Source organism: Canis lupus, chromosome 10 (assembly GCF_011100685.1).
Source record: "Canis lupus familiaris isolate Mischka breed German Shepherd chromosome 10, alternate assembly UU_Cfam_GSD_1.0, whole genome shotgun sequence".
Classification (NCBI taxonomy): Eukaryota; Metazoa; Chordata; class Mammalia; order Carnivora; family Canidae; genus Canis; species Canis lupus.
Window position 1 is genome coordinate 61,709,188 of NC_049231.1, and position 24,384 is coordinate 61,733,571.

The 24,384-nt window shown below is 43.7% G+C and overlaps 2 long non-coding RNA genes across 13 annotated transcripts in view; one reads left to right on the forward strand and one right to left on the reverse strand.

Moving 5' to 3' along the window:
• Window positions 1-7,900: 7,900 nt before the first annotated feature.
• Window positions 7,901-21,012, forward strand: LOC111097771. Of its 4 annotated transcripts, none has more exons than XR_005366089.1 (4): window positions 7,901-7,938; window positions 8,712-10,074; window positions 16,314-16,498; window positions 20,741-21,012. It is a non-coding gene; the product is annotated as an uncharacterized LOC111097771 (long non-coding RNA). The 4 variants fall into 4 exon arrangements; XR_005366087.1 differs by lacking the exon at window positions 20,741-21,012 and adding an exon at window positions 13,534-13,636 and having other exon boundaries at window positions 16,314-20,734; XR_005366088.1 differs by lacking the exon at window positions 20,741-21,012 and having other exon boundaries at window positions 8,712-9,370; window positions 9,476-10,074; window positions 16,314-20,734.
• LOC102154951 overlaps window positions 11,217-24,384 on the reverse strand; it is a 144,821-nt gene continuing 131,653 nt past the window's right edge. For all 9 annotated transcript variants that reach the window (XR_005366065.1, XR_005366061.1, XR_005366064.1 and 6 more), the window contains 4 exons: window positions 16,279-16,459; window positions 13,975-14,092; window positions 13,594-13,669; window positions 11,217-13,059 (listed from right to left, as the gene is read on the reverse strand). This is a non-coding gene — a long non-coding RNA (uncharacterized LOC102154951). The remainder of the gene's footprint in view (window positions 13,060-13,593; window positions 13,670-13,974; window positions 14,093-16,278; window positions 16,460-24,384) is intronic.

Consider the following 24,384-nt stretch of genomic DNA (forward strand, 5'->3'; position numbering starts at 1 on the left):
AGTAAAAAGCAAGGAAATTTTACATTACATTATTTAGAAACATAAGAGCATCACGAAAAGAAAGGGTTTTTTGTTTTATAGTCAATTTAATGGCCAACAGTGTGTCCTGACTCTCCTTCTGCAAAATGGGTATTAAAAGACTGCCTACTTCATAGAGTGGTTAAGAGAATTAGCTGAGATAAAGAATTAGCTAAGATAAAGAATTCAGTACAGTATCTGATACATAATAAGCTCTGACAAGTGTTAGCTGCTGCTGTTGTTGTTTTTGTTGTTCCTGTCCCCGAATTGTTAAAATTAAAGAATCATGAATTAGGGAATTAGGCACCCTAATCAAATGGTTCAGTCTTTGGTTTGGAAATCTTATTCAAATATCTAAACATCCCCTTCTTCCCATAACATCTGTGGCTTAATGGGACACAACTTGCATTGCTCTGGCATATCCAACAAAAAACCCTGCCCTGGTCTTCTGACACCCCAGGGCTCCCTGGGGTGGAAGAAAAGCAGAAAGCTCAAGTCAGGTGGAAAGACTGGGATTGAGGACTGGAAGAGGAGTGGCTGAAAAGAAAATGGAATTGGTCCAAAAGACACAAAAAAATAAAAAATAAAAGGGGAGTGTGAACAGTTCTTTAAAAGCCTCACATGCCCCGGGAGAAACCTTCAAAGGAGAGAAGAATGAGCTAACCCTTCAGACCCTTTGAAGTACTTACACGTACGGTGGAATCCCTTGGTCCGCTCTGTCTTCAAATCCTGCCCAGTTAAGGGCCCCCCAACTACATGCTTTATATGGTGTGTACCTGAAAAGCCAAGTGCTCAGGCATTGCAGGGAATTTCTCTCACCATTTAATAAGGAATGCCTGGAATATTCCGGCCGAGAAGTATTTCTTAATTTCCTGTGCAATCTGAAGGCATTATCCAAGGGTTATTTTTGTTTTGTTTTATTCAGAAGTGGGGTTGCTGGAGCATTCCTCTTGGACATGTTCAGATTTGAATTAATTAGAATTCCTGTACAGTTTTCTTCGGTTATAATTATAGCTTAATTTGATTGCTTAATAGCTCTGGTTTTCGTAATGTTTAGCACCTGTTGTAAATTGCACAAGATAAATCACCTTCTACCTTCCACCGTGTTTATGCCTAACTTTTGCCTTTCCCCTTTCAGCTGGTGGGCTTGCGGCGACAGCCACACGCTTTGCTCATCCCTGCCCTTTCCACCACAGAACTCTCTTTTGCAAGGCTATTTAACCAGAGAAGAAGTGACTTTTACTTAAATGCCTCCTTAAGACTGTTAGATTTTTTTAAGGGGAAAAAAATTGAGAAAAAAAAAAAAAGAGTATTTCAGATGCTATAAACTCTGAAGACTGACCTCTGGTATTATGTAGACTTCCACTTAAGGGTCACCTTTTTGATGCACTGGGTGTGTAGAATTTTTTTTTCCCCTCCTTTCCTTTCTAGAATTATTAGACAGCAGTGGAAGCCCTGCATCATTAATTGATTTCTCCCATGCATTGTGCTATGATACAATTTTTCAAGGCTGTGCATAATTGTGTTCTCTGTGCCAGCGTTCTGTGTTCTGTCCTTGTCATATTGTCATTGAAGGCTGTTTCCACCCTCTGTAATTGGAGATGTTCTACTTTTGGACAAAGGTGTGGGGGCAGCTCAGGGGAACAGCGCTGACATTTACTTCATCAATTTATTTTTATTGTTCCTACATTTATTGCAGCTATAACAGCCCTTTAATAGTTATATCTCCTCCCTGTAGGGTATTCTGGTATTTGAAATTTTTTTAACTCATTTGTTCTCATAGATAACAGTAAAGTGCATTTCAGGATAACCTTTAGGTTTCAATCTCCTCTCTTCTTTTGGCTCTGAGGCAGTCTTCGCTTTAAACTTTTACTGCATTGCCAGTCTAAAGGCCAGAGCGCCAAGTTCATTCTAGCACTGGAGTAACCACAAATTAGTGGTCCTGAAAATTTCAGGGAGGTTAGTCCTAAACCAAGAGTGCAGCTATTACCGTAATTCAAAACTGGTCATCCTTTTAATGGGGGGGGGGGGGGGGGCAAAGAAAGGTGGGCGGGAAGGAGAGAAAGTGAGAGAGGATGACAGAGAATCCCGGGAAATACTTAACTGACCTCACGTTACAATCCTGGTCAAAAAAGGACTGTAATTAAATCTTTATGACTGATGAAGCATCGCAATGAACCAATTCTGAGTCTCTGTCCTTCAAGGCCACAGACATGGGGCACAATGAAGAGGAAACTGCACTTGGATTTACTATTCTTGTCTTTGGATACCATAAGCCTCCATCCCAGTCCCACCTCCCTTAGAAAAGGTTACCGTAGGATAGCCCTGGAAATAAGTCCTTATCTGCAAACCTAGCTTATTTATTTACTTTTTAATTTTTACCAGCCCTGTAGAAAAAATAAGTATCAATTTTGTCTGCTTTCCTACCACCATCTTTGTGGTTGTGAAAACATTTGTCTGGGCAAGAAATGTTTCAGTGCTTATTTTTAAGACCATGATACTAAGCCATTGTATAACAGTCTGTGCTCTGGTTGCCAGATTTAAAACAATCATTTCCACTGAACAGTCTACGCATATTTCAAATGGGGGTTCATTCCAGTTTCTATCCCCCCAGTTTCTTCTATAGAATCATTACTACAACAGTATCACCAGAACTTACTAGAAATCGGCCTTCGGCTCATCAGAGAGGGCCAAACACTTTGTCCATTATTGTAATACCAAATACGTAGCCAAGAAAAACAGCTCCAAATTCCATACCGGTTCTGGCTGCAGGAGCCTTTTTTCTCTCCCTACTAACAAGAACATCAGCCTGGGAAACAGCATTTCTTATGCACCCAGTTGTCACCATTTATAAAAAAGAAAGGTTGTTTCAAACTACACAAACTCTCAAGACCTCCATGACAGGAGACTGGGTCTCGTATGTCCCTGACACAGCAGGAAGATAGATTGAGTGGGCAAGGTGGGTGTTCCTGGTCTGGGTTTCTCTCTCTCCCCAGTTCTTTCACAATAATAGAGAAGGGGGACCCCAGGCCCAGTTCATCTTGGTGAAACTTCTAGAGCCAGGGAAGCCTCTAGTCCAGGGATTCCTGCAGACACGCTCTGTTGAGTGGTAATGCCTTCACAATGCCCATTCGCGCCACCTTCCATATCTTTTTTTTTTTTAAGATTTTATTTATTTGTTCATGAGAGACAGAGAAAGAGAGAGAGAGAGAGAGGCAGAGATACAAGCAGAGGGAGAAGCAGGCTCCATGCAGGGAGCCTGATGTGGGACTCGATCCCAGGTCTCCAGGATCACACCCTGAGCCAAAGGCAGACGCTGAACTGCTAAGCCTCCCGGGCATCCCCAACCCTCCGTATCTTTCCAGTTTTCTCTACTCCCTGCCCTCTGCCACCACTTCCAATGCAAAAGGACTCTTTTCAGAAGACTGTCTTCTACTGTCATGCCGGTACATGAGTTAACCCTTCAGAAAGGGAAAACAAGATGAAGAAATAACAAGCATACAGCACCAAGAGGGAAAAGTACCTCAGACTCTTCATCCTGGAATCCTAGCTTGAGGAGGGCATCAGAAGAGCATGGTTCTGGGTCTTTGCTTCCCAACAGGGCTCCACAAAACTACCCCAGAATGATGCTGCCAAGTTTCTGATGAGGATAGGATGCTTGGAGGCTTGAGTGGGATTTTTTCTAATTATTCTTATTCCGGTTGGACTTTATCCCTAGAGAGTTACAGAAAGATACCACCAGCAGGGCATTAATCCAGATGAAAATATTTTAATGATTCCCCTTTACAGATCTGGCTCAAAATTCCAGGTCTTGCTTATGTAGGTTCCTGACTCCTTTCCTCATCTTTGAAGACATACAGAGAAAAATCATGACAGGGAAAGACACCATAGCTTGAACCCTCCAGAACTTGGAGAATATACCCATTGAAAGGGTACAGACCAGAGGCAGCCCTGATCCCAATGGCAAGAGTTATTCTTCACCAGTAGTCATCTGAATCATGGGTGCAATGAGGCAACTACGAGTTTCACCATCCACAGGCAACTTATTTCCAAGGATGTTAGAGCCTGAGAGTAGAGCTGCCAGGATCTGAATGATTAAAATCACTGAAAGTTAATTTTGGCCAATTCTGGTTTTTAATTTGCACGTGTGTCTCCAAGTTAACATGATGCTGGCCACAGCTAATATGAAGTAAGCTCGACAACAATGCCATTCCGACAAGAACACCTTGCATAGAGGAGGGGTGTCTTTGGACTCAGAGATGAGCCCTGAAAGTCAAGTGTGTCCAAAGTGGCCTCCTGAATAGCAGACTAAAGAGGACATGGGGGAAAGAAAAAAAAAGGACATGGAAGAGCACAGGGAACAGAAGGAAGGAACTCTATACCACTCCCTCATATCTGAGAGCATGATGTCAACGTTGGGACAAGGCAAGGCAAGGCAGAAGGGAAGCCACCTGAAATAAAAATGAAGGAAGAAAGAGGCCCTCAAATGGGAGGCCTATTTACATGGTTCTCTAGCCAGCTACTGAATGCCCCTTAACAAGGGGATGCAGAAGAAAAGGAAATGCCATGTCAGTTGGTGAAGGACCTGCCATGCCAAGCCTATCCTCCTTCAAATGGTTTGCCAGGAAGAGCTGGAGTCTAGGATGGGTAACGAATAAAGTAACAGGTCCTCAGAGCTGAGCTACTCTTAGGCCCCAGTTCATGGCACCCATCACTGCTAGCTCATGCAAAGTTCCCTCATTTAATCTTTTCATTCTTCCTTTTTCTCCCTCAGTCTCCTACCCATTGCAGTAGGTACCTACTGTGCTTCACCTTTTATCTTGCATCTATGGATTCTGAGGGGCTGGTTCAGGAGTCATGTCTTATGGAGATCAAAGAAAAGATCTAACAAAGAAAATACTGTGGTGGACTTCAAGGACTCTATTAAAGGACATGTATGGCTGTGAAGTTTATTTCTGTGAATGGTGCCATCTGGATCTGTGGAATGAACAACCTGTACAACTGGACATGATGGTGCTGTTAAAATATTTTTTGTGAGTGGTGTCATCTGGATCTGTAGAATGAACAACCTGTACAACTGGACAAGGTGGTACTGTTAAATATTTTCTAAAATACTACTGATATTGCTATTATTGGGTTGACATCAATACAATTCTTTAGATTTTAGGACTTCTTTTACGTTAAAGTAACACATGCTTGTTAGAAACAAAACTAAAAGAGCTCAGAAGGGTACAAAGTTAAAAGTTCAAGGACCTCTCTTCTCTTACCAGCACCCTTCCCATTCTACTTCCACAGTTAAAAACTGTTAACTCTTCCTTGTAAGTACATCCTTCCAAAACTCTGTTATACATGTGAGAATATAACACATGCAAATATTTTTATATAAGCAAGATCATACTACATGCACTGTTTCACTACTATTTCTTGCAACATATTTTGGACAAGTTTTTATAAAGAGAGAAAAATGAGTATTTCACTCTTTTCAGCATCTGTACAGAATTCCATTGTATGAAAGTATGACTATTTATTTAACCATTGCCCTACTGGTGGAAATTTAGTTAAGTGTCCCATTTTTGCTATTGTAAGCAAAGGTGAATGTTAAACGTTCATTTTTATACGTATGGAGATATATACATGTATACATATCCACAAGTGTACACAGAACAAATTACTGGAAGTGGCATTTCTATGTCAACAGAAACACACAACCTGAATTGTGGTAATATTATCAAACTACCTTTTCAAAAAGTAGTACCAATTTACACGTCCACCAACACTATTTGAGAAACTACCAATTAGATAAGTGAAAATGATATATGGTTTAATCTACCTTTTAGAAACTACAATATAATTTTTATATATTTACTGGCCACTAATATGTCTTTTTCTTTGCAATGTCTGTTCGTGAGTTTTCCTATTGGTATATTTGTCTTTTTACTGGTGTGAAAGAGCTCTTTGTACATTAAGGAAATATATGTTTAAAAGATGCTCCCCAGTTGGTCATTTTCTTTCCCCATACCATTTGTTTATGGTATTTTTGCTATGAAGAATCAACTACTCACATTTATTTCCAATTTTTATGATAGTCTGCCATTTAGAAGTTTCAGATTTTGTTTTCAAACTAATCAGTTTTTTATTAGCATCCATGGTTTCATGCTCTACTTAAAATCTGCTCTACTTGAGTATCATTTTTTTGTAATTGTACTTTTATGGTTTACTTTTTCTTTTTTACATTTAGGGATCCAGATTTATTTATTTGTCCAGGTGACCTGTCAGCATCTCAACACCACTGATTACTATACCAATTCTCCATTGCTTTGCAATACCACCTTTATAATTTCATAAAGTCTCATATATTTCTGGACTTCCTATTTTGTTTCATTACTCTGTCTATCCTTTTCCTCAACTAGTACCATACTGTATTATTACTATATCTTTACAATACAGTTTTGGTCTTGGTAGAGTGTTTTTTTTTTAACTGGAGTTTATAAAAAGCAAAAAATTGTCAGGATCATATCCTAGGACAGAAATTTTTCCTTTCATGAAGGATATTCATACAAAGAGTTTCAGTTCATTTAATAAGAAAAGAAAAAACTAGAATGTGCAATCTATCAACCATAAAATAAATGTTTAATAAGAATTTATTATGCCAGTTGCTGAGAGAATTGATAGAAAAGATAAGATCCTGTAGAAAAGAGACCCCAATCTGAAAGAATTATTTAGACAAGAAAGTGCCAGAACACAACTACCAGGACAGTTAAAACAAAAGACAGCCCTGTGGGTCTGGTGATCAGAGAAGCTTCTCTGGGATGATAATGGATAGACATAAGGACTACTCACAGAACTCTTAAGTTGTCATGAGCAAGAAGGGCCCCTTTCCCCTGGAGGGAAAAACCAGGGAAACCCTGCTTACAGGTTTGTATTTTTGGAAAATAATAATAAAAACCAACACTTACTGAGTGCTTACTGTTTATCAGCCACTGTTCTAAGTGTGCTACATGCATCAACTCAGTCAAACTTACAACAATCCTATGAAATAAGTACACACTCTGACTTGGCCTATTTTATAAAGGAACAAACGGAGTCACTTACACAGTGGTAGAGCAGAATTTGAACTCAGGCTGTCTGACTCCAGAATGTTCCTCCCTCATCATTAAACTTCACTGCCTCCAAAGCCAGAGAGAGAGGGTTTGATCCATACACCTCCTCTGCCTGAAGCCCTTCCCCAGATGATAAAACTATTAACGGTGGCAGGCGGCAGCCCAGCGGAGGCCCTGTGTTCAGGTTGCAGAAACCCAAGCTCAGTGGACAGCCTGAACTTCCTGAAGGAATCGAGGCACCTGGAATGCTGGCACCCTGGCCAGAGTGTGCAGTTCATTCTGCTCGGTGCTTGCAGCTCCTCTCCTGCAGAGGAGGCCAAAAGTTCATGCTCCTGCACACTCCCTGGGCCTCCGGTGCAGTCTGGTCACCTGGGTGACCCCTGCCCACCTGGGACCAGGGTGGCCTCTGTCTGACCTCATCCCAGGCTGACAGCTGGCGTCGCACTCATCCAGACAGCCGACGCTCTGGGCCGGACAGAGCATTGTCTCTTGCCCTGCTTTACAAATGGGAGAGAGAGCAGGCCACTCCTGTTCATCCGTGGCCTCTAACAGAGGCAGGTCCCTGAATTTAAGGAGATAGGATGAAAACAAAATACCAGCCACAACTATTTCTGACTTTAGGAGAGAAACAGGGCCAATGGTCTCCAGAAGTCCAGTGCCAGGAATCGTTAGAAACAAAGGCCCTCCGTTAGGCAGGGTCAGGCTAGAGCACAAAGCCCCATTGTTAGATTACACCAGTGGTTTTCCAACTGTTCTTTTTAAGCCATGGAAACGTATGCAACCCCTCAGCCAGGCCCTCGACGTCTGGAAGGTCTTTCAGGTAAAGCCCATTACCAGGAAGAAAAAATGGCACTCTGAACTCATGTCAAGCATTGAGACAATAGTGAAAACTGTCCAATTTCCCATTAAGTCACCACTCAGTATTTACAGAGACTGCCTCAGATGGGTATCTGGGAGTCCCTTCCCTCTGATCTCCCTCTCTCCTCTCACCATGCCCCTAAACTGAAAATTGGCGGGGTCCAGATGACCCTTAGTCCTGGCTCCATTCTGGAGGGGTAAGGTTGGGTCCTTATCCTGCCCCACTGCAGTCTCCTGGACTCTTCACAGCCACAGAAACCCCCTCCCTAATGTTGACAGCCTCTCAACCGAGCACTGTCATAGAATATGATGTTAACAAATCTCTGCCTCTTCTCCATCATTCTCTCCCAACTAGAGGAGAGGAGAAAAGGAGACAGAAACCCTGACCCAAAAAAAAAAAAAAAGAAATAGAAAAAAAAGAAATCCTGACCCTGCCCCACCAATTTTCAAAGAGTATCAGACACAGGAAGTAGGTTCTGTAATACTACTCTGGTCCAAGAAAGGGCAGGACTTCACCCTCTCAGCCTTGGACAATGAGATGCAAGTGAAAAGGCTCATCTATGCAACATTTTCAATTCAATTCCAAGAGGTTCATGAACCCTCCACGAATTCAAGAATCTTGGATTAAGAACCTCGGGCCCAGTTTTGGAGCTATCCTCTACCGCTCCAGAGTCTATCTCAGGGATAGGCAAGTACTCACCAAGCCTGTTTTTGTTTTCTCTTCTGAACTCACAGCTAATCTACATCCCCGAGTCCCGTTGCACATATGTGGAGATGTCTTGAGGATGGAGGCAAGCTCAAGTGATGGCAGTTAGAGGCAGGCATACCTACCTTCTCCATTCTCTCTCCTACACAGTCTACCCACTGGATGATTCCAAGGATACTCTGAAGCCACGTGGTGAAGAGGACTGAACCTTTACATAGAAGGAATTTGGGTCCCTGAGTGACAACTTAGAACAGAAAGGCCTCCTCCCCTGGACCAATCTACATAGGACTGTGTGATGTAAACTAAAAATACGTTATGGGGTAGGCTACTGAAATCTGGAGATCGTTTGTTACAAAGGCTAGCATACTTACCCTATAGTAGGAGGAGCTCTCACCGTTCCCTGAGAGGTGCTGTTAGGAACTCACACAGGGCAGTGCTCCTTCTCTACTCCGAATCCCCCTGGACATCAGGAAGAGAGCTCAGTTCACCTATGCCCACCTCTGCAGTCCGCCGCCACGCTCAGGAGGACCTCAGGAGCATGGTAACGGCTGACATTACTGAATACTCACCCTGAGCTGGGCCTTGCGCTGGGCACGTTACAGCAAGACCTCATCTGGACTTCTCATCGCAACTCAGAAGAAGGCACTAGTCATATACCCATATCCATTTCAGATTTGATCCAGAAAGGGTAAGTAACTGTCCCCAGATGGCGCAGGTTAAAAGAACACGCAGTCCTGAGACTTCGAACCTGGCTTGATTTTCCCAACTTCTCAAGCCATCTTTTCTAAGGCAGATATGACCAAGGAGAGTCCTATCTGAAGGCTTTACCGGTCATCACCTTGGTTATCAGCTAACGGTGCATTCTCAACTGTCGGAAGTACCTGCGAGCGCTCACCCGAGAAGAGGACAAAGCTGGGGGGGAAGGGCTGCTGGTTGCAGAGGCGACAGACTTGGGAAGGCAAACTCGGCCCCGGGACGCTGGGCTGACGGCTGGCCCGCCCTGGGCCCTGGGCTGCCCTTGCCTGCAGGCCACAGTCCCACGTGACCTCACAGCCGCCCCAGAGGGGGCCGAGCAGCCGCGGGCCCAGGTGCACGGGGAGCCTAGGGCAAGGGGAGAGAAGGACTTGGGGTGGGCGGTCCTCCCACCAACCCCTCCACACCCAGCGGCCGGCCCCGATCCAACACGGCCCGGCCTGGAGCGGAAGCCCGACTCCGAATGGGGCAGCTTCTCCCAGTCTTCCGATGCCCGGGGAGGAGGGGGACTCAAGGCTTGGACTCCGCGGCCTGTACACCCAGGAGTTTGGTTTGCGGTGGACAGGAGCGGCACCTACCCGGCCGTGGGAAGGTCCACGTCCAGCCAGTCTCCAAGCTTCCAAACACCCGGGGAATCAGGTAACATGGAGCATCCCTCCATCCCCGGCAAGAGACCCGGACGGGGGCGGGGCCTGCGCGGGGGCGGGGCCCTGCGGGGGCGGGGCTTTGCCGGGGCGGGGCCTGCGCGGGTAGGCGGCTTCCCGCAAAGGCTCGCACGGCCCCTCCCACATCAGCCCACCTGTTCGGGGGCCTTGCTTGGATGCTTCGGACACTTCTCGTCTTTAAATCTATTTCGCACGTTATTACACTTTCCTTTGTGCAATTTTTAAAAATCTATAATTTATGAAAGCTGTCATTCAATAGGGTCTTTGCGCTCCCCGGCTTGGAACTTCTTCTAAAGTACTTCTCAGTAGGCAGCGAATCACTCCCCTTTGATTACCATGTGATTAGTTTGTTCAACTGATGGCCTTTCTTCTCTAAGATACTCATTGTGTCTTCTGCCTCCTATGCAGTTCTTAAGAATTTAAATGAACCATTTTATATCTTCCTCCAAGCCCAGAATCCACACACCCGGCTCCACCCTTCGGCCTCCCCTTTGAGTGCGCCTAATAAACAGCAGCGCGGTTTCCGAGGGCCCCCTCTAATGGGGAATTTTATGTTGTTTCTGACATTGTTTGTTGTGCTTCCCACAAGACCAAATGCTGCTAAAGATTGAGAGACAGTGACATAAATGTCAGGGAAACGCCTCAGTAGTGTCAAGCCTAATTAGACACTTGCACTTGGGGGGACAACCAGGAATACCATAAAACTCAGAGCGCGTCCTCTCTGAGCACACGCCTGGAGTCTGGCAGATAGGGCAGGGATGAGAGAAGGCCCAGGAACAGGATCAAAGGGGATGGAGAACAGTTTCTCTGGGATATTGAACTTGATTTTAACACATCCTTTTGTTGCTTTCTGGTCACTCTTGTCCTGGAAGTACCCATAAGCAAAGTCATTGAACGCTATCAGTCACTATGGGCACAGTGATAAAGGTCTTGAAGGCTTGTTAAGGGCCAAGAAAATGTTTGAGATGGAAAAAAAAAAAAAAAGAAAGAAAGATGAAGGCTCCAAATGACAAAGCAGAAATTATAAACTCAAAATTACAAACTAACAATTAACAAAACAAATTACAAAAATTATTTTATGGAGCACACAAACACACACATATTATGACACATAGGTGCATTTTAATGATTAACATAACGTGGGGTGAGGCTTCCAAAACTAAGAGTGCCTTTAGCCCATGAAGGTCCTTGAGCAGCCACATCTACCTGTTTATAACATATTTCCATGTGCATGTATGGATCCTTTCACATAGATGAGATCACTAACATCCAAGTTCTTGAGCACTGTGCCAGGAACACTGAGGGAAATGAAGATATTGTCCCTGCCCTCACAGTTATTAGAATCTAGTTGAGAATATAGGACTAAGCTATGAAGAACAATTCACTTATTCACTAATTAACTATTTCTTGAGTATCTTTATGTGCAATATTCTCAATATGGAGAATAAGATGATGAACAAAAGATACAAAAATGTCTGCCCTCCATTCAACGGTCCAATAAGCAATGGTATAAGAAAAGTACTAAGTTCAACATAACCACCAATAATAAAAACCAATAAGTATTTTTTTTTTCCAATAAGTATTTTTAATGGGGTAGAGTGAGGAGCAAAGGAGTTTGGTGTTGCCCAGATGGTCAAATACAAGTACACAGAAAGGGAGGGTGTGAGCTGTGTCTGGTTGCTCAGTCACCCATTCTGGAGCCTACCCTCCTCCCCAGTGGTGTACAAAGAAGCAAAAAGTCTGTTTTTGCCCACAGGGAGATAATATATAAATGGATGAGATAATGTGTGTAAAAGGCACACTGGAAACTCTCAAGTGCAATGTGAATTATGTATCTTATTATGTATGTGACACATTCTGTTTATTCACCTGAGTAGAGATACTGAGGTCACTGTGGAGAAATGCATGTTCAATAATTTTCTACTCTCAATTTTTATCCAGAAGAATCTGGGTGGCTCAATGGTTAAGTGTCTGCCTTTGGCTCAGGGCATGATCCCAGAGTCCCGGAATTGAGTCCTGCGTCAGGCTCCCTATAGGGAGCCTGCTTCTCCCTCTGCCTATGTCTCTGCCTCTCTCTGTGTCTCTCATGAATAAATAAAAATCTAAAAAAAAAAAAAAAAAAAACTTATCCAGATATTCCTTCTCTGCTAAGTTAAACCAGCTTGTACATAAATATCCTAAATCCTCTTCAGTCACACTTCAAATCCCACTGAGGTACGAGATCAGTAGCTACCTCAAAATAGCATTTAGCGAAACCAAAATCATCTGAGAACTTGTCCAAGGGGCTTTCCCTGATGCATTTGAGGAGAGGGGTCTGATTCACTTGCTGTTAGGAGTATCCAAACAAGGATTCCAAGGCTTGGATTCCCAAAACTGTGGTACAGGTCCGGTGTATTTTGGCAAGACAAAGGGTCTGTTTCCTTTAGTGGTATAGCAAGCTTACCACAAGTTTACTAATTTTCAAACAGCTTGAGCATTGTTTCAAAACTCATGACTCAAAATAAACCCTTGAAGTAAATAGAATAATTATTAAGCCCCATCTGACAGATACAGAAAATGAGACAAAGCAGCCTGAAATGGGTTGCTCAAAATCACACTGACTGGCCATAATAAAGACATTCAGCCTTCCTGGCACATTCTAGTCTTCCTTTCACCATACCCCTTACTAAGGCCACAGTGCCAAGACAGCTAAAGACACTCTTCCCTAAATCACTAAGCCCAGGGTTGCCTCTCCTGAGATAACCAGAATTATTTTATGAGTAAATACTCACCATTAATTTCCCTCTCAGACTTCTCCTGTAACAAGCACTTGTCCAGTTGCTCAAGTAGTTCTCCCCTAGACCCTCCCTTCTCTCCCCAAACACATACCTAAAAAACAAACACAACCAGGCACATACAGTGTGGATCTTTTCAAAGCCCATTCCTCAAGTGCCTAACTTTTAGGATAGCCAGATGTAGCCTGAAAAAAAAATAAATAAATAAATAAACAAACAAACAAACAAGCAAACAATAAACCCACCACAAGATACCCAGCTAAATTTGGATTTCATGTAAACGACAAATATTTATTTACTCTAAGTATATCCCAGGCAATATTGGGGATATGCCATGCTAAAATTTTTCTTTTTTTTTTTTTAAAGATTTTACTTATTTATTCATGAGAGACACACAGAGAGAGAGAGAGAGACAGAGACAGAGACACAGGCATAGGCACAGGGAGAAGGAGGCTCCATGCAGGGAACCCGATGTGGGACTCGATCCCAGGACTCCAGGATCACACCCTGGGCCGAAGGGAGGTGCTAAACCACTGAGCCACCCAGGGATCTCCTTATACTAAAAATTTTCATTGTTCATTGCAATACACAAAACTAATTGCTCAAATGGATCAGGGTCTATAAGCCTCCTAATCCAAAAAGCAAATGCTCTCTCCTAGGTCTAAACATATCTTGGTCCTACTTGTAATCAGCTGCAAAAGTACAAAGTGTGAACTCACCTGTTTAATTGTCAAAGAATCTGAGAGCGATGGAAAGTTAAAGGTAATTCTGTCCCTGAGTCCCATGAGATCACACCTAAAGTAATGAAGACTAGATGACATTTAATCTATATATGCATACAGAATGCAGAACCCTCCCTGGGAACACTGAAACTATCGTAACGAGGAGGCTCTTCGCACCCAGTAGAACTCCTAGTAACTGTGAATACAGTCATTTCTCTGCAGCCTTCCTTAGTGCTACCCAAAACCCCTGCTCCCCTACCATGACAAATTCTCCCATAACAAGCCTGGCACCCTTGCTGGTACATAGTAGGCTTGATCTTTATTTATAGAAAGAATAAAATGCAATGCATATTGAGAACCATATTTCCAATAGATTACCTCAAGTAAGATGAAACTGGGAAGAATCAGAAAAAACAAAGTCCTGGGGAGAGGCATCATTGCTTCCTTTTGCAGGATGAAATCTCCTTGAGGGCCAAAGAAAAAAGGAATCTAGCACCTAAAAAGAAACAAGTAGAACATTGATAAGGCAAATACAAGCTTTCTCCTCATAATAGCGAGTGAATAAGTATTCACTAATACATCTCAATGGTACAGAGAAAAATAGCTAATCCTATGGAGGAGAGAGTCCCCCAAGGAGAACTGAAGAGGTCCTGGGCTCATCTGTATTTCCAGTGTCAGGCAGGACTGGGGATGGCTTCCGGGGTCAAGAGCCTTTCAGAAGGATGTTGCTGAAACCTCACCTCGACCTCCTCCCAATGAGAAAAGTAGCTCCCTTCATGCCCATTTTAATCCCATAGTGTTTGTTTTTAGAATGAGGGGTCCTGAGAACAAGGGGAGTGAGGGAGAGCCTTTATTTCTTTATCATTTATATTTAGTGTATTAGAATGTATTTACAACTCACAACTCTTACCAACTACAGCTCAAGAGAAACAAGTTTGTGAGAGCATGTGGAGAACTATGGAAAGAGGCAGGAAACTGCTAGGGAATCAATTGAAGGAGCGTAGGATAGAGAATAGAAAGTTACTTCAGCCAACCCTGTCACTAGCTCTGGCAAGGTAAGCTACACCTAGTTAGGGAGGGAACAAACAGGAAACCCTGAGTTGGGGATCTATGCAGCGGGGTTGTGGCATCCCACAATGGCTCTGCATCTTCAGTGAGCCCCTCCCTATAGGGTACCCAAACACAGACATAGGCCCTGCTCTCAGGGATCAGAGTCCAGAAGGAAGACAGACATGTCACAGGCAATTCCACACTATGAGCTGAGCAACACAGGGTGACCAGTAGGCCAGATAAACACATGCACAGAGGCTTAGCCTAGCAGTGCCAACAGCAGAAGAAAAAGAGAAAGATTTTTGAAAGAATTTCATATTGGATTTTTCTCCAAAAAAAATGCAAAATAGAGAAAAATCAGAATTTTGTTCAACTTCTTTACAGTGCATGGTTAGGAATATAGATTCTGGAGCAATTCTGCCTATATTTGAAGCACAGCTCTGCCATTTACTAGCTCCATGACCTTAGGATGAGTTTCTTAAACATTCTGGGGCTCAATTTCCTCATCCATAAGATGGGGATAGCATAGAGCATAATATGTGATTGTTGGCCATTGTGAAACTTAAATGAATTTTAACATAAAGCACCAAAGCCTGTTGCCTAAGAAGTGCTCAGGAAATGTCAGCTATTATTATTATGACATATAGAGTCATATATTGCTTTTATTTTAGGTCACATATCAAAATGAAGACATCTTAATCCACTCTAGGTTTAGAAGTTCTAAAAATCTTAACATGGTCTGATGATAAATATTATGGCAGAAGTATGCCCAGGGCCATATAGTTAAGATGCCCCTAGAAGAAACTCAGACCAGAGAATCAAGGGGGCTTCCTGTAGCAACATTCTAGGCTAAATTCTGACGGGTTGCACAGGTGGAGAGAAGAGAAGTAGTCTGTGTAAAGGCCAGAGGCAATATGCAGGAAATCACAAACATCTGAAAATAGACAGCAAGAATGGGGCAGGAGGGCCACCGACAGACAACTGCCCAAGCCCAGGCAACAGCTCTGGCTTGATGCCAGGTAGCACAGTGCTGAGGGAGAAGTACATTTGGCTTTTGGAGAGGGTTTCCTAACTGGGGAAACTGGTAAGACATGGTAAATGATTGATTATGAAGGTAAGGTAGAAACTGACTTCTTCCCAACTGCTGGACAGTTGTTTGGGCAGCTACAAAGTTGTTGACACCATTCGCTGAAACAGGAAACACAGGAAGAGGAGATGAGTCGGGGGTCAGAGGGTTAGGGAGGTGGGAAGAGTGCTGGAAATGAACTAAGGTCATGACTTCCATTTGGAATTATTTACCTTTGGTATTTCTGTCAAATAGCTAAGTGTGAATGCTGGCAAGTTAACTGGATACACAGAGAAAATAATTAAAAATTCAATAGCCATCCCCTAAATTACATAGAATTCTTCTGTAGAATGAATCATTCCATACAGTTTTCCTAATTCCTGGGGGATGAGAACAAGTATGACAATATATGTATCAAGCGCTTATTATGCTAAGGATCTTACATACATGAACTCATGTAATCCTTACATCAATTCTGAGAGCTACATACTGTTAGTAACCCATTTTATAGTTAAGAATACTGAGGCTTGGAGCTAAAGATTAACTGGTTTGACAACATCACATACCTGGTAAGTAGCAAATCCATTTCCCCTTTTGACAGGTGCAGAAACCGAAGGTCAAAGAGGACAAGGGATGTAAACAAGACTGCAGAATCTCAGAGGCTGTGGAGCCAACTCTACACCCAAATCTGCTCCTTCAGGAGGCCGGTGCTCTTTGCATCACTCCATGAATTCAGGCTGTAGGAGTCTATTATTTACAAAGGGCAAGAATGAGAAGATTATAGGGGTAGGACCAACCAGTAGCCCTGTTCAAACAAGGCAATAACTGCTTATTTCCCTCAGAACAAATGTACAGCGTAAGGCACTTCATGTCTGCCTGGTGCTATTGATGGTGACGATGGCGATGACAATGAAGGAGACTGGCTGCTGCTGAGGGTGATGCTCCAGTGGTGCTAACACTTCAATTACGACACAGAGATCTCTGTGATCTTAAAGTTCTTGAGGTCAAACTTGGGATCTTTTCTCTCTAGATTGTCCAAGAGAAGCAAACTCTGGCTGGAGTTGTGTTTGCGTTCGTTCATTCATCAAATATTACAGTGGCTGAGCAACTACTTTCAGGCCCTGTGCTAGGCATACAGAACACAGAAATGAACAAAACACACATACTCCCTGCTCTTGGGCAGCTCGCAATCTTAATTAAACACTCCACCTAGTCATGCCCACTGGTTGGAAGGTGAGTGGGGAGCAGTGTCCCCACATGAAAGCTGCCCCTAAGAAGCTGGCATTTGTGGCTTTTGCTGGGTCCCACTGACCAAGGCAACACTAAGACACTAGCTGTGGGCTAGGCCTGGGTTTCCAGCCCTGGTGCTGCCAGTGGCCAGCTAGGGGACCTTGGGAAATCCATCTAGCATCTCTGGCCCTGATGTAAAATGGCTGGGCAAAAGGGAAGGGCAAAAAAGACTCAATTCATGGTTTTCAAACTCATTTTAAGCTATATTCTCATTCTTTACTCAGCGAATATTTACCTAGAGTCGATTTTACACAAATACATGAACAACACAAATATGGCCCGAGGCCTCAGGGAGTTTGAGGTCTGGTGGAAATCGTATACCAAACTCCACTGTGTAGAAATGGAGCTAATCCTGAGATCATCTGAGGCTCTACAAAACACAGTTTAAAAAAAGTGTATATATATATACATGGTGCGATATGTGACCTACTATACATGGTATATATATATATATATATATAATCTCCACACACAGACTACTAATCTCTCAGGCTCCTTTCTGCACTGAGATTTCTTGGGTTCTCCCAAGTTGGGGCAACAACAGCAGCAGAAACTGAACATCCTATATGCCTATCTCTAGTCCTATGTTGACGGGTTATTTTCTGTAATTTTGTCCAACAAGCCCCCAGCACTCAAGCTTGTCAAGGTACTAATGCTTTGCTCCATTGGTGTGTTCTGGGGAAGCCAGCCATTTGCATGAGACTCTCCAAGTGTCTGGTTCAAACTGGGCAGGGAAAAGAAGGCCACGTGTATTTTCATTTGGAGGCAGAAGGATTTTCATGCATTACTCCCCAAGCACAGAGCAAGCTCTGGAGAGGCTGCCATGGATATTAGCAAAAGCAAGACAAAGGGGCACAGTGTGAGTTTCTTCTGCCCAGAGAATCTTTTTTTTATTATTATTTGAAAGAAAGGGAATGAAAGCCCAGCTCCCCTATTCCCTTGTTAGTTTTGCAAAACAAATGAGCAAATAATTTTCATTCATCGACTTTGTTTTTTCCTTCCAAAGAAATCTCTCCATCCTCTCTAAGGAAGACCCATTTGAGGTTTCCTGCACACGGTCTGTCCACTTGGTAGGAAGGGATTTGATTTTTTTTTCTTTCTCGCACCATTCTGTGCCAACGTGAGCCTGACCATTTCCAGATGAAACACTGCCTTTACCAGAACGAAATGTTTGCGAAAAGGTCTTTAATGAACTGAAAACGTTAATTTGAAAAGTCTCCTCTGTGGAAAGAGTGAGGCTTGGAGAGGAAAGGAAATGACACACAGCCTGTGGACTGGCAGACGGCTGGTTTCTCTCAAGTGTTTCAAAAGGGGGAGATAGAGGATGGGTTAGGTTGAGATCCAAAGTGGACCCTCACTTGGAGAGCAGGACCAACATGGCAAGTCTGAGCTTCGTTCACACACTCAGCTTTGTTTTGGTATTTTAAATGTCTATACACACAGGATTCTCCTAGTGAAAAACAATCTACAGTCCCTAGGCCCCTTCCCCACCACCAGAAATTCCAGCAAATGCCCCACTGGCATTATTTCAAAGGTAATCTCAATGAGAATGATGTTCATGTTAACAGCACCAACCACCACTAACACCACTTTTTTTAATCAAGGTGTTATGCTCCCTCCCACCCACACCACCGGTGCCACCCAGATCGCACACAGGAGGAGAAAACATGAAAGTTACAGACTCTGCTAAGAACGCTGATTATAAGTCATCGGGCAGATATAATTACAGGAATTGCTCTCCCTAGCCGAGCTGATATTTATTTCAGCATCTCTGACCCTTCACGAGGATCTTGCTGCCACCTCACCCCCGACTTTCCACCCCCACCCCCAAAGGGCTTTTCTAACTGAAAGCAAACCCCAGCCAAATCCTGCTCATACTCTCGGCCAGGTGCCAGGAAAAGTGTAAATTTTCGTGCGCTCCGGCTATTTTGCCAGAAGTCTGCAAATGTGTCTGGACACGAATGGCTGTTCCCTTTTGCGAGGCCAGGCCCAAGCACCAGGAAGTTCTAAAAGCAGCACATGGAGAGAGATCAGGTGACCAGAGAAAGGGGCAAGAACAGCCTGTCTGTGTAAGTAAGTCAGGCTCTCCTGGCGTATCCTGTCTGTGGCCACAGTCAGTCACCTTATTGCCCTTAAACAGAAAAAAAAGAAAAAGGATAATCTTTCTCAAACTCAGTATTCCAACTGTGTGCTGTTAACTCTGTTCCCAAAGGCAATCCCCCAATTCCCTACCAGGACTTCACCTTCCATAATGGAAATTAAATCAGTTAAGTTTGGAGTGTCTGCGTGCATGTGGTGTGTGTGTGTGTGTGTGTGTGTGTGTGTGTGTGTGTCTGAGAGAGACAGAGAGGCCGTCTGTAAGCATGGGCACGGCTAACTAGAGTTAACCCATGCGGCTCCTTTGGCCTTGGCAAAGATGAAAGCAAAAAAGCATTTTAAAGACTGTTTGAGAGGAAGGATTTAAAAAATGTAGAAAGCAAAGATCACTCAACAAGCAGGGGGCATCATTAACCAGTCTTGCAAGCCCAGGTCACTCTTGCTGCCACTCAGGATAGACAGGCCTTCATCCTTTCGGAACCCCCGGCACCTGTGGGTAAGTAGGGGCACCACCGAGCCCCGTGCAGGTCTTCTCCTCCATGTTGATGCTTTGCCTCCCCACCATGCCACAACTGGGTGGATTTCACTGCTCTGTGAAGCCTGTGGTCTGTCTCTAAATTCCCCCAGTTTTCATTCCATCCCTATTGAAGGGGGCAATAAACTTTAATGCGGAGGATGCAATTATTTGGGGGCCAGGTGTGACTTAACAAGCTTGAAAGCCTCTGAACAGAAGCAAAACCAAAGGGAAGGGTATGTTTTCCAAGTGATTAAAAAATGGTGTTACTCCCTTCACACCCATCCTGCCCTCCCCCACCCCCCGACTCCCATCTTGCCCTAACAAAGCAAGGGACGGATTCAAATCAAAGGGATCTGGACTTTACTTACCAGATGAATATATTAAAGTGCTCTGGCTGCTAAGTTTCTACCAAAACAGCCATGGCTAGAACAAGGGAAGGACTGCACTAAAAAGGAGGAGGTGAAAAACCCCTACAAGAAACACAGATTTGCCTCGAATTATACAATAGACATATTTCACTAAAATGAAATATAAATGGTTTTACTAAATGGATTCACTGTCAGTGTACTGGCTATTGTTCCTAGAGGGAAACCTTTCATAATTTGAAAAAGAAAGAGTAGCTGCTATTTATCTTTCAGGCCAATTTGGGGTGCTAGGTATGATATGGCCTTTTTTTAAAGTAGAGGACAGCCAAATAAAAGGGTTTACGGAATTTTTTAAAATGTGAAACACTAGCCAGAAATGTAGCTGCAAGGTGCATGTACTGAAATAAACTAGAGAAGGGGAAGAGAAGGAAAAAGGAGAGAAGGAGCGAAAGAGAGAGACAGTGCCTCCTTGGGTCGATGAACCCAATTCAATGGATTAAGGTGTCTGTACCCCATCCTAAAAGGGACTGAGATGAGCAAATAGCATGCAGAGAGATGAACTGCCAAGCCGGACAACCAAAGAGAGGGGATGTAATTCTATAAAGAGCAAGGCAGAGAAAACGAGTGAGGTCAGGAAAAATGCATGGCAGGCTGAGTGTCCTGGGAGGTTGGGGGCGGTCAGAGACCCCAGTCAAGTGTTTGAAATAGAGAAGTTAGAAAATGCGTTTTGGCGATACTCAGGTGCCTCTTGTTCTCCAGCAAAGAAGATTCCAAAATAAGCTGTGCCTTTGCTACCTTGGGACCTCATGGACCAGAGGGTCATATGCCATTCTTAGGGCCACAGTACCCTTCCCTGATGGAAAAAGCTCATTTTTCAAACTGCAAAACCTACCTACCCATGTCCTCTCAGCCTTGAGGAGCACAACTCCATAGACAGAAGGCAGAAAAGAAGGGCCACCAGTGAGATGCAAGAATTGACAGCAGAACAGGAAAACTTCCAAGTCATTAATTCCTAATGAAATAAAGTGCATTTCAACCTTGTAGAGGTTTTTAATGTGTTCATTTTTTTTACATGTTTTGCTTAATTTGTTTCTTTAAGAGGGAAGTTCAAAGAGGCTGCTACTTTTTCAGATTATTTTAAGAAATCTGCTTCGGTAATTCCGTTATTCTTGGTTACTCGTGTAGCCCACGCCGACTGTCGGGGCCTCCTTGGGTATCCAGCACCCAAGAAGCTCCTCAAGTGTGCAAAGCCCAGACCCACCCCACGGGAGATTACATTCTGGCTGTACACAAAGGGAGGAAGATCAGGCCACGAGAAGAACCAGCACCCTTTTCTAAGAGCCATACATTGTACCCAAGAACTCCATCTACCATATTTTAATTAATCCTCACAAAAACCCATAGAGGTAGATACAATTCCCACCAGCTTGCAAAGGAGGAAGCTGAGGCCCAAGCAAGTTAAATCCCTTGCCTGAGATCACATAGCTGGTCTAGGTCTGAGCACCCAATGATGTAGAACATGCTGCACATGCCATAAGCAGTCAGAGGAGAGCAGAGCCCGGGATGCTTCACAAACCATCTTAGCACTGCTGTGGGGGACCCAGCCTGTCCAGAAAGGTGGACTGGACTCTTACCTGCTCGCTCAGGGGCTCTGCGAGATGCCAGTCAATCATACGTGCAACGTTCAAAAAAAAAAAAAAAAAAGCACCCTTTACAAGGCACATAAAGGAAACCCGTTTTTCTATCTTTAGGTCAGTCTGTGCCTCCACAGCCATCTGCAGGGATAGAACTTGGTTTCATTAAACATGATATTTTTGTCAGCTCTCTTATGCTTTTTTGTTTTGTTTTCTCTTGCTTTCAATTAAAGGATTTTTTCCCCTCCCAGAAATTCTTTGGGGATTTGAAACCCACTTCAAGGAAAGAAGAAAAAAAAAAAAAAAAAGGAAATCCATCTTAGAGTATTAGTCACTGAGATGGGTGTGAAGACAACGGGCTATAAAACTGAAACCAGCTCCATCTCCAAAAGCAAAGAACCACCTCTAACAAACTGCTTTGAATTTTAAGAACTAGAAATAATGCAGGCAAACTGGTTTGTCATTCTTAAAATGCAATAATATTTTTTTTTTAAAAAAACCTCCAAATTAACTCCCAATGGCTACAACCAAATAAAGAACTTAGGCTGGGACCTCAAGCAAAAACTAGGATTCTTTGCCGGAGAAAAATTCTTAGCTATAAAGAAATAAAAGTATGAACTGGAAATAAAACAAAAATCACATAAGAACAAATGTGGTGGGCTCCGGACATCCTGCATTCCACCAGCAAGTAAACCCAGTACAGAATTGACCAGTGTGGTAGGGAGTCAGGGAAGAGGGCCCAGGCTTGGACTGAGTGTTGCCCACCTTGAAGTCAAAGAAATGGGCGTGTATGGGGTGTCTGCCCTGCATGTATGACCATCGTCTCCTCGGCACAGTCGTGATGAAATAATCTTCCTCTTATCATAGCCTTTGATCTCACAATCCCCCTTTCCCACGCTATTAAGATATCCCATGTCTCAGCAATTCAACTTTGCATACTCAAACTCCTTTTTTCCTCTCGGCCCGCACCTGCCCACACATCAGGGCTCTGCTTTGCTTTATGCCTTTGCTTTGTGCCACTTCGAAATATTTTCATTAGATGGGAGCGATCGCCGTGGCAGAGGCCAGCTGCCACCCCCACATGGGGAGCTCCAGCCAGCATCCCTCCTCTGTGGGGCTGGAGAGGTATCCCAAAGGCTCCAGGCCTCCCTCAGAGAAGAGGCACTGACCCAAGGGAAGGGAAAGGTCACACTTGCTTAGCAAAGCTCCCAGGGTTCTCAGGGACTCTCTCTCTCTTTCTCCCAGGGTTCTCAGGGTCTCTCTCTCTCTCTTTTTCTCTCTCTCCCTCTCCCCCAGCATTCCTGGACAAATGCTGCTGTAAGAAGCTCATTGGGGAGCTTGGCTCAAACAGAGAGCGCCTACCTGTTTCTTGTCTTTTGCAAACATTTCTACTAGGTTTGCATCATTACCCCCTCACCTCCAACTTTCTGGGTCCCTTCTTTTTTTTAAGATTTTTTTGATTTATTCATGAGAGACATAGAAAGAGAGAGGAGGAGATATAGGCAGAGGGAGAAGCAGGCTCCATGCAGGGAGCCTGATGTGGGACTCGATCCTGGAATTTCAGGATCACACCCTGAGCCGAAGATAGATGCCCAACCGCTGATCCACGCAGGTGTCCCATCTGGGTCCCTTCCAAGACATCTGAATGTAGAGTCTATGATGCAGGCTCTAGCCTGGAAATTGCCTGGCAATCCCCTCCAGCCATCTTTGGTCTTCCCTCTAAGAAAAGGAGAGCAAAATTCTGGAATCAGGTGCACCTAGGCTCAAGTTTACCTCACTGGGGACCCTTAATCCCTCAGTTTCCTCATCTCTAAAATGCAAATCACTCCATTTCCCTCACATGTCTTTTGCGGCAGTTACATTGAATCATATGCGTAAAGTGCCTGCGTGGTCCAGGGTCAGGCACATACTAGGTAGTGAAGCACAACGGTTCCTGCTCCAACTGCCTATACCTAGTTTACCTATATAAACTTACAATAATAATACTAAATAAAATACAATAATAATAACTAAAACTATTTATTGAGTCTTTACTACTTGCCAAGCACTAAGTACAAGTCCTAAGTATTGTACACAGATTGCGCCCTCCAAAAGAAAACCCTGTGAAGTAAGTACCACCCTTATTCCCCTTTTAGAGGCCAGGCAACAAAGGCTCAGTGCTGCCCCTTAGTAAGCTACAAACACGGAATTCACCCCCAGATCTTCTGGAATTGAAAAACCCTGTCCTACTGTGGCCATTTGCTGCTTCCTGAATTCTCACAATATTCATGAAAACTTTTTAAAAACCTTTTCTTAAAGTTGGTCTCTTAACATTTCCCATTGATTCATTCATAAACAAATCCTAGCCTGCTTGAAAAAAGAAAAATAAGCAATCTTCCCTATTCCATGGTCATTTACATGATCCACGGCTGTATACCACCTTGTGTATTGGCAAAGTAGATTTCCACAAAAAGTGATTTGTCTTTTCTCCCAAACCCACGTTGTAGCCTGGGAACACCTGGGAACAAACGTATTCAGATCCCTTGGGACAAGACCTGGGTCCTCATCCTAAGGCAATATCCACTCTGGCTACATCCTTTGCAAAACCCAGTTTTCATTTATCCTAAAGCACAATAAAAATTTATTATATGGGAGGTCAGCCTCCTGCATTCACCTTCAACTTTGTTCTCAAAGACCAGCTCAAATTCTTCTAGGCAGCCCTATCTTTCAGCCCAAGGCCCGAACCACATGCCCTGTTGTGTCACAGAGCCCAGAGCCTGTTCTACAGAC